General features: G+C 39.6%; 1 long non-coding RNA gene across 4 annotated transcripts in view; it reads left to right on the top strand.

The window, feature by feature from the left end:
- The window catches only part of LOC103219694 (uncharacterized), a 67,051-nt gene extending 64,782 nt beyond the window's left edge, over positions 1–2,269 (top strand). For 2 of the 4 annotated variants that reach the window (XR_005240472.2, XR_012094739.1), the window contains one exon: positions 2,079–2,269. This is a non-coding gene — a long non-coding RNA (uncharacterized lncRNA). Of the gene's footprint in view, positions 1–141 lie in introns of all 4 variants that reach the window. The other 2 variants (XR_012094738.1, XR_012094737.1) reach the window with 2 other exon arrangements.
- The last annotated feature ends 6,578 nt before the right edge of the window (positions 2,270–8,847 follow it).

Genomic DNA, 8,847 nt, shown 5'->3' with positions numbered 1-8,847 from the left:
AAAGAAGACCTCTCCAAATGCTCAAATCATCCATATTGGGAATTGATTACTCAAATAGCTCTCTCTCTATACCTCTATCTAAACCAGGACCAAAGACTGAACGGGCTCTGAAGATATCTTTGTTATTTGTTTTTGTTTTAGAAACAGGGTCTCTCTTTGTTGCCCAGACTGGTCTTGAACTCCTGAGCTCAAACTAATCCTCCCCGCTCAGGCTTCCAAAGTGCTCGGATTACAGATGTGAGCCACTGCGCCAGGATTGAAGGTATCTTCGTAGGGTGCTTCTTTTGCATGGGAGAGGAAACATAGAGATCCAATACAGATGGGATTGTTCTATAGAGTAAAATGAACAAGTGCATAATTAATTCCCATTTAAGCCATTCTCTGTTTGGTCAAAAGTTTGCCAAAAGTTTCTGCCATTTGATCCTCTATCTCTGAAGTGAATACTGAAGCAGTGCAGTAAGACAGCTATTAGCAGAGGAAGGGGCCTTCTTGGGACTCTTGCAGCTCATGTGGATATGGAACTGCAGAAGAGAGAGGCTGAGGTTGAGGTAAAATAAGACCCTGAAACCCAAAGGCGACTAACAAGATAGCATTGGTTAGAGTTCAAAACCTCAGAGATCCATATAGCTTTCTTGGTGGAAAACTCATTTATCTTGACCTAAGGCAGAAAGTGAGAAGGAGACAGTAGCCACTAAGACAGAAGAAAACTTAAACATCTGAAGAGGGAAATTCAATGGGCTCCAGGTGCCTTCCTTGTCAACATTTCAGAAAAACTCCCAGAAGTTTGATAGAGCTCATGCGTGTCAATGGAACTGTAAAACCCCGTCAAGTCGCCATCCTGGTTGGACTCTAATAGGGAAGAAAGAGAAAGGATTAGAACCAGAGAGAAGGAAGGCTGCTTCCAAAAATAAATTTCAAGAATATCTTAGGGTAAAAGGATGGACATCTTCACTGGGGACCGAAGATGGGGAGCAAATAGCACGGAGAAAAAGGTTTATAAGGTTTAGGAGCAGAAACATTTGATTTGGAATTCCCCATCCTGTTCCTGTTTCAAAGGGCCTCTTCTGATGCTGTCTGTTGCTGTTGTGCAAACTTGCTTTTCCTGCAGAGCCATTGAGGCATCTTCACATGCCCTGATGTCTGTGCTCTTTAACTCCCGAGATAATTATTCTCAAAGGAAGAAGTCACTGATGGAAATTCCTGTAGCTCTATTGGATAGCAAATAAATTGCATTTATTCCTTCTGGAAGAATTGGTTGAAAGCAGAATTATGTAAAGGGACTCTATCAAGAGCAAATATAGGTTAAAACTTGAATTTTTCTCAATATTCTAGAAAGATGATGGGCTGTCAGTATCCTGCAAATGTCCCATCTCTTCCTAGGATGTATGAAATCTCTCTCTCTCTCTCAAGCCATCTGGTGTTTGCATTATACTTTCATGTGTTTTTCCACTCACAACATCACGTCTTCACACACACTCTTTCATGCCAGAAATTTCATCCCAGTGATGTTTGGCCCACCCCTTCCTCTGTTTCCTTCACATATTTCTTGAAGTATCAAGATGTTCCTGAATATGAAAAGCCTTTTTCTTCCTGTCCGTTTCTTATACAGAGCCTCTAAGTATGAAATCAACCATCATACATAAATAGTGTACATATTTTATTTGTTTGTTCATTCATGGGTAGTAGCTGCTGTTTGTGTGAATGGTTTAGATGTTCTCTGTAGAATTATTCTCTTCTATTTTGTTAACAATGCCCACTTTCAATGGTAACACATTGCAAACTAGAAAATATATTCTTTAACCAGGATTTTTTAAAAATAGGTATATAGGAATGTTCCTTGAGAGACAGAGAGAAAATATTGGTGCTCATACATTTATATATATATATATGAAAATGTACTCCTATTTATATACACACATAGAAATGTGCATGAATGAACATATATATACATGTATATGTGAATATACACATGTATGTATCATATCATCCTTTGTTTTATATTTTTGTGTATATTTCAAAACATATTCGAGATTTTTATACCATGATACCTAAATATAATTTATTTATATTCAAAACAGTGTCTACACCATCATGACTAAGCTGTGGCTGAAAACCATTTGATAATGAAGCAATGGAGCTGACAATGATATTCACTCATTGCCTGGTTTTTTTTTTTTTTTTTTTTTTTTTGGTGCTTTTAAAAATTGCTGTCTAATTATAGAATTGTATTCACTCCTGTTTTAATAAATAAGAGACGATTTACAATAACTCACTTGCAGCAATGTGCTTTGAATCATTTCAGAGAAGATGGAGGACAGAAGAGATTGGCTGACACCACAGTATGATAAAAAAAAAAAAAAAAAACGGAATCAGTGGTATTTATGAGATGGATAAATAAAGCACGCACCCACCCCTATAAGCCCACTGCATGGTCAAGTTCTTAGGAAGGTGATGAGGCAACCTCTCCGATATTCCCATTATAGAGCTCCACTAATATTCTGCTTGGTGATGACAAGGTTGAATTTAGATTGGTTGATAGTTGGTATTGAGCCCAAAACCAGGGTTGAAGTTGTTCTAGGGAGAGGCTGGATTGAGGCACAATGTAGGCTAACGTTAACCTCCTCCTGACTAGACACCCCAGCGGAAGGGCCTTGACACAAACCCAGTGTATCTCCTGAGTGGGCAAATACAAAGAGCGATCCAGGGTGTTAGTTGCTAGTTGCATGACCTGAGCAGCAATGCAGGGAGGACCTTCCTTTTGCCTTTGAGCCTCCTCCTCCAGAGAAACTTTTACCAGTGACTTGGCAGTGAGACGTGTGTTTCATGTAGTGGTGAATGTTTTAGATCCCCAGACTCTTGTTCTACTGAAGACCCTCCTTCCAGGGTCCTGCATTGAACTGGCCTTGCTGCAGCCTTCCTGAGTCTGTCAGCAGTAAAGGCAACAGTCCCCAGAATGGAGCATTTTAGCCAATAGTTAAAAGTCCTGGTATTTTCTCCACAAAGTGATGATAAGAAAGGGGGTTGACCCCTCAATCATATCAAAAATGTTTGGAGGTCACTGGGTAGACATGAAAGACAACCTGTTGAAAATTTAGATGGAGGTCTGGAGTCATACAAGCAGAGGAAAAAGACTGAAAAGAAATAATGTCAGAATGTTAATGATATGGTGATGTTAGAGTTGATTTTATTTTTTTTTCGTTGTACTCTGTAGTGTGAATTCTCTAAAAGGAGCATTTTTTAAACAAGAAAAAAAATATACAATGTTAAAATAGGCACAGAAAACCTGAATACAATAAAATACTTTTAAATAAGTTAACACTCATATCTAGAAACTCTAAGCAAAACTAGTTTGCCAACAGTCACAAAAGGTAATTCTATTTAGATTAAAAATGTGAGCTATGACTATCTCACTTTCAGATATTCACAGAATAGGATACCAGGACTAAATTGTGTGCATGGCTGAGGAAACATAGCTTTTTGTTTTCTCTGTGTCAGGTGGTTTCTCTCTCTTTAACCAAGATTACATTTCCAGAGTATCTACTTCTCCATTTCTCCTGCCTTTTATTTTTCCGTGGTTGCAATCTCCTGTAATTATGAGAAAAAAGTTTTTTTAGCTGGCTCTGAGATTAGCCAGTTTGGAGCCAACCTGACGATTCCCAGTTGGTGCTAATAATCTTCTCTGTAGACACGTAAGTTTTCAGGACATTCAGCTCTGCTCTGAGACTTAAAACAGCTGGAAAATGCATGACTTGAGTTTTTAGATCTGACAGCATTTGAATCCACTGTCAAATAGTACTTAATACCTGTTAATCTTTTTGCAGTTTATTTTCTTGTGCTTAGATATTTGCTACAGTAATTAAAAGCAGTTATGAATTCCTGAAATATAATTCCAAATACCTAGTTCTAATGAGTCAATCCAGTGCTTGGATAAACAAATACCAAAGTTCAGGAGAGGGTTAAAAAGTTGGGAGTTGTCTTTATTTTTGAATCACACTATCTTTAAATTGCACAGTATTATCCTTAAACTGTACAAATTCAACCTGAAAGGACAAACCATTCCTCAAATTAACGCCTTTTGCACTTTGGTGATACATCTTTATTTACGAAAACCTGACATCTCCATTTCATTAAATTTTTAGCACTAATCTGTGCTTCTTGCTAGATATTTAACAAATGAAGTTTTTGTTAATGTATTAGTCTGTTCTCACACTGCTAATAAAGACATACCAGTGACTGGGTAATTTAGAAAGGAAAGAGGTTTAATTGACTCAAGTTCTGCATGGCTGGGGAAGCCTCAGGAAACTTAGAATTATGGCAGAAAGGGAAGCACATCCTTCTTCACATGGCAGCAGCAAGGAGAAGTGCTGAGCAAAATGGGAAAAAGCCCCATATAAAACCATCAGATCTCATGAGAACTCACTCCCTATCACGAGAAGAGCATGAGGGTAATCCCCTTATGATTAAATTACCTCCCACCAAGTCCCTCCCACCACATGTGGGGATTATGGGAACTACGATTCAAATTGAGATTTGGGTGGGGACATAGCCATCCATATCAGTTAATGACAATTTCGTTCATAAATTCATTCATTCATTCACAGCCCTCTGGATTACATATACCAGGGAACAAAACAGGTTTAAAAAAAATCTCTGTTCTTGGGGAGCTAAAATTCTAGTAGGTGGAGAATAAACATAATAAGTAAAATACATGGTATTTTAAGCCCTTTGGAAAACATGCAACATTGTGGGAGATATGGAGAGAGCAGACTGCAATTTTAGTTGGGGATGGTTCTGTGTCAGTCTCACTGAGAAGGTGACTTCCAAAGGCTTGCAAAAGAAAAGTGGGTTAGCCAAGCAAAGGGAGCAGCCTAGGCAGGCAGAATGAATGGTGCAGGAATCCGAAGAGGTAGAGAACAAGTGGGAGGGGAGAGGTGGAGGAACAGCAGTGTAGCTGTGAGAGGGATGGGGGCCCAGTGAGAGGTGAGGTCAGAGAGGTCATGGGGTGAAGGAGTATAGATTACATAGGGTCTCCTGGGCCATTATGAAGATCTTGATGTACTCTGGTTGAAGAGGGAGCTGTTGCAGGATTTTAAATGAAGAACTGGTGGCCCCTGACTTTTGAAGGTCACTCTAGCTGCCACGTTGAGACTAGATTGAGGCCAGGCAAGGGTGGAAGCAGGGAGACCAGGTAGGAAGAGGATTTACTTAGACCAAAGCAGTAGCAGGGAGAGTGGTGAGAAGTGGTCAGACCCTGGATCTATTCTAAAGGTGGCACTAACAGAGTTTGCTGAGGGATTCAAGATGGGGTGTGAGAGAAAGGAAGGGGACAACAATGAGATAGTCCAAGGGTAAAGGGAAAAGTGGAGTTTCTATCAACTGAGTTTGTATGCCTTTGTTTCTGGGACTCAGGGGTAACCTTCTGAAAGACAAGGATATGCCCTGTGTTCTGTAAACATCACAGAATCAAGAAACAATAAAAATGATGCCTAAACATAAAGTTGAATATTCCCCCTCATTTATGTGCAACCTACAGGGAGCTTGAGCCTTTCCCATTGCATAGGGAATGTCTCAAGCTCCACTCTGGGGCCTGCCATCTAGGTTGGCACCTGAGGATAGATGTTTCTGGGCCCTCATCATTCCCCTTAGAGTCTTAGTGATGACTTATGGATGGCATGGGGATAGGTTACTTCTTACCTGTTCTGGATATGTTTTACCCTTTGGACTCCATGGGAATCCAGGTGCGTTCCCAAACATGTAACAGTTCAGGAGAGGGATAGAGGATGAGGGATGAGATCAGGTTGCACTTCAGGTCTCACTATCTTATTTTCTTGCACTACAAACAATGCAGGCTTAATCCAGAGGGCATGGGACAAAAAACTTGAAATTTTTTGACAGAGGCCAGCTCAAAAACATAAATGAATGACCCTGGCCAGATGGAAACAATGGGGAGTAAGTGGTGCTGACTGTGGCAAAACAAAGAGTTGCAGGTGATGGCTGCTATGAGAAAATGTAAGCCCAATAAACAAAATGTGTGTGAGTGGATTGCAGCCCAGGAACCACTTCTTGGCCAATGGCTTGGGCCATGGGAGCAGTACCATGAAGACTCTCTCTTGGTCTTTAGAAGGCTCCTCCCTCTAACTCTCCCTCCCTTCCCCTTTCCCACAGCCCTTTCTTTAACCCATTCATTGCCTATACTACACTACCCAATTCACCCTACACTACTTCCTGACTTTTGCTCAGCCCCTACAAGAATAATCTGGTTCTGGATCTTTTTGTTCCCCTGTGTCTTGCCAACTCTACTGAAATAAACGCATAAGGTGTTTGTCTATAGATGTGAAGTAATTCACAAGTTTTACATTTCAGTATTTACCTATACATATTTACCAATGTACACTCCTAGCAGCATGCTGCAAGGGAGTCTTCAGTATGCCAACACGTGACTCACAATTGTTTTCATTTTTTCCAGTCAAGTGGGCAGCAGAAATAGTCTTTCTTTTTCCCTATGTTTTCCTGATTGTTGGTGAGGTTGAGTATCTTTTCAAGTGTTTGTTGATTATCTGAATTTTCTTCTGTGGATTATCTACTCATATCCTTTGACCCTTGTTCTATTGTGTGGTTTGTCTGTTGTCTTTCCTTTAACAGTTAAATATTTCACAAATATTTTTTCTCAGACTGTTTTGTGTTTTGCATGTGTGTGTGCATGCGTGTGTGTGTGTGTGTGTGTTTTAATGCTGTTTATGGTGTCTTTCATTCCTCAAAAAAATTTCCTTAAGGTCATTATATCTGATTTTCTTTTTTATTATGGATTCTGAGTGTTCTATCTTCTTGTGGAAGACTGTCCCCATATCAAGCTTGTAAAGAGAGTCTCCTTTATTTTCTTCTATATTCACAAATTTGGTCTTTACATTTGACCTTTTCATTCATCTGAAAATTCTTTTTTAAATCATATGAGAATTAGTCTTTTCTTCAAATGGTTAGCCAACATTATTTTCTAGAAAAAAAAAAAATCCATTGTTTCCCACAACTTTACAATGTGGCCTTCACCTATATTCAATTCTAGTCACTTAATTCAACAGCAAACATTTGTTGAGCTCTGCTACATGGAGAACTCTGCAAGGTAGAGTTAAGGTTCAAAGTAGAGTCAAAACCAGATGGGCTCCTGGACTCCATCAGTATTAGCCTTGATTCAATACTCTCTGCTGGACTTTACCGTTTTCAAACGTAATGGATCATTAGCTTTCTAAGAATATTTCACACCTATTAATGGTAGTTCCAACTATACCAATGATCTAAGATTATAACATATTTTTATCACGAAACAGGAACAAATAAAAAGGTAATCTGTAAAAAGCTCCCCAGCTTTCCCATGTCCTCATTATAACTCCATTCCAGGTTCTCCTCTTATCCTTGAAAGAGCACCCGTCTATCTGTGAGCGTCATAAGCAGGAATGCAAGTTCAGTGCCACCTTTGCTCCCTGCAAACGAAATATATTAATTTCCCATGTCTCTCATTGTTTCCTCACCCATTCAGGAGGAATTCGAAGGGAGAGCAAGAGAGTGTTGTAGCATGACTACCTGCGGCTGCAAGCAAGGGCACCTCCCTGCTTCTCTTGCTTTTCCCCTTTCACCTTTTCCTTGCTGGCCTTCAAGTGAAAAAGACTCATCTCCCCTTAGACCCAGGAAACAGGAAGAAATATCTCATTGACTTGAGAAAAATGTCTAATGAAAATACGTTTATTCCTTTAATGCCTAGGGAGATTGCAAATCTATTTAGGGAAATATATCTTAAAATTTTGTCTTGAACTTGAAGTTCATCCGGACATGGCCTCTCTGTAATGCAGGTATAAGGGGAACCATGGCAGATTTTTAATGTCAACAGTGATTTTTCTTTAGGGGCATTCCATGTAAACTATTGACACCTCCAGGGGTCCAAAGTGAAAGTCCTACATTGAGCTGTTTATATAAAAGTTTTCACAATTCAATAGGAAAGCAAATCTTTATTTCAAGTATAGATGTTTTTCCTCTCCATTATCCCGTCATGAAACTTGCTTTTGATCTAACGCAAGGTCAAAAGCAGGACCTTGACCTGCTAGAATGGAGGCTTCAGGGTGTGCCTGAAGACTAAGAAGGAGACATACTATTTGAAGTGATCTCCACGATATTTATGATTTCAAGGGCTCTATTTTTGGCTCTTGTAAGGCCTGGTTTTGACTACTCTGCACATTACCTCACCTCTCACCTCCTTTACTTTCTTTCCCTTCTCACCACCATCACCCCTGTTCATCAGTGGAAGCCAACTAAATAGAGAATGAATGGCTGATGAAAACTACAATGGAAGCCAATCTTGAAAGAATGGACTTTCCAGGAGGTGAAGTGTAGGAGAAAGGTCCAGGAGTAAGGAGAGACACTGATGACAGCAGGACTGGCAATGGCAAGAGCCAGGAGTCACAGACTGAGGTCCTTCACCCCAAGGTGAAGCCCATAACTTCTTCCATTCTTCCTCTGCCATGTGAAAATATCCTCCAAGATGTGTTACTCTTATGTATTTGTTACTAACTCCATCCACTTGTTTCTCATTGGAAGAAAATATTTCTAATTCATTGAAGAAGTTTAAATTCTAGTAAAATTTTTAGTGTTTATGATTCAGAGTTAAATAGAATCCCCTAATTTACATTGATTTTCTTTTAAAAGGATGAGTTTGGCCTTTCAAAATGTGAAATGCCTCCACAACAGTTATCTTCAAGTGGTTTTATCTTCTTGCTTGCTTCATTGTCCCTGGCCCTTTTGGAAAGTTGACTTTATTTTATACACCCAGATACTTTTGCTTCACCCGTTTGCTGTGCTCCT

Source organism: Chlorocebus sabaeus, chromosome 12, assembly GCF_047675955.1.
Source record: "Chlorocebus sabaeus isolate Y175 chromosome 12, mChlSab1.0.hap1, whole genome shotgun sequence".
NCBI classification, from domain to species: Eukaryota; Metazoa; Chordata; class Mammalia; order Primates; family Cercopithecidae; genus Chlorocebus; species Chlorocebus sabaeus.
Note: the sequence above shows the minus strand (reverse complement) of the source record. Positions and strands in the feature narration are given on the sequence as shown.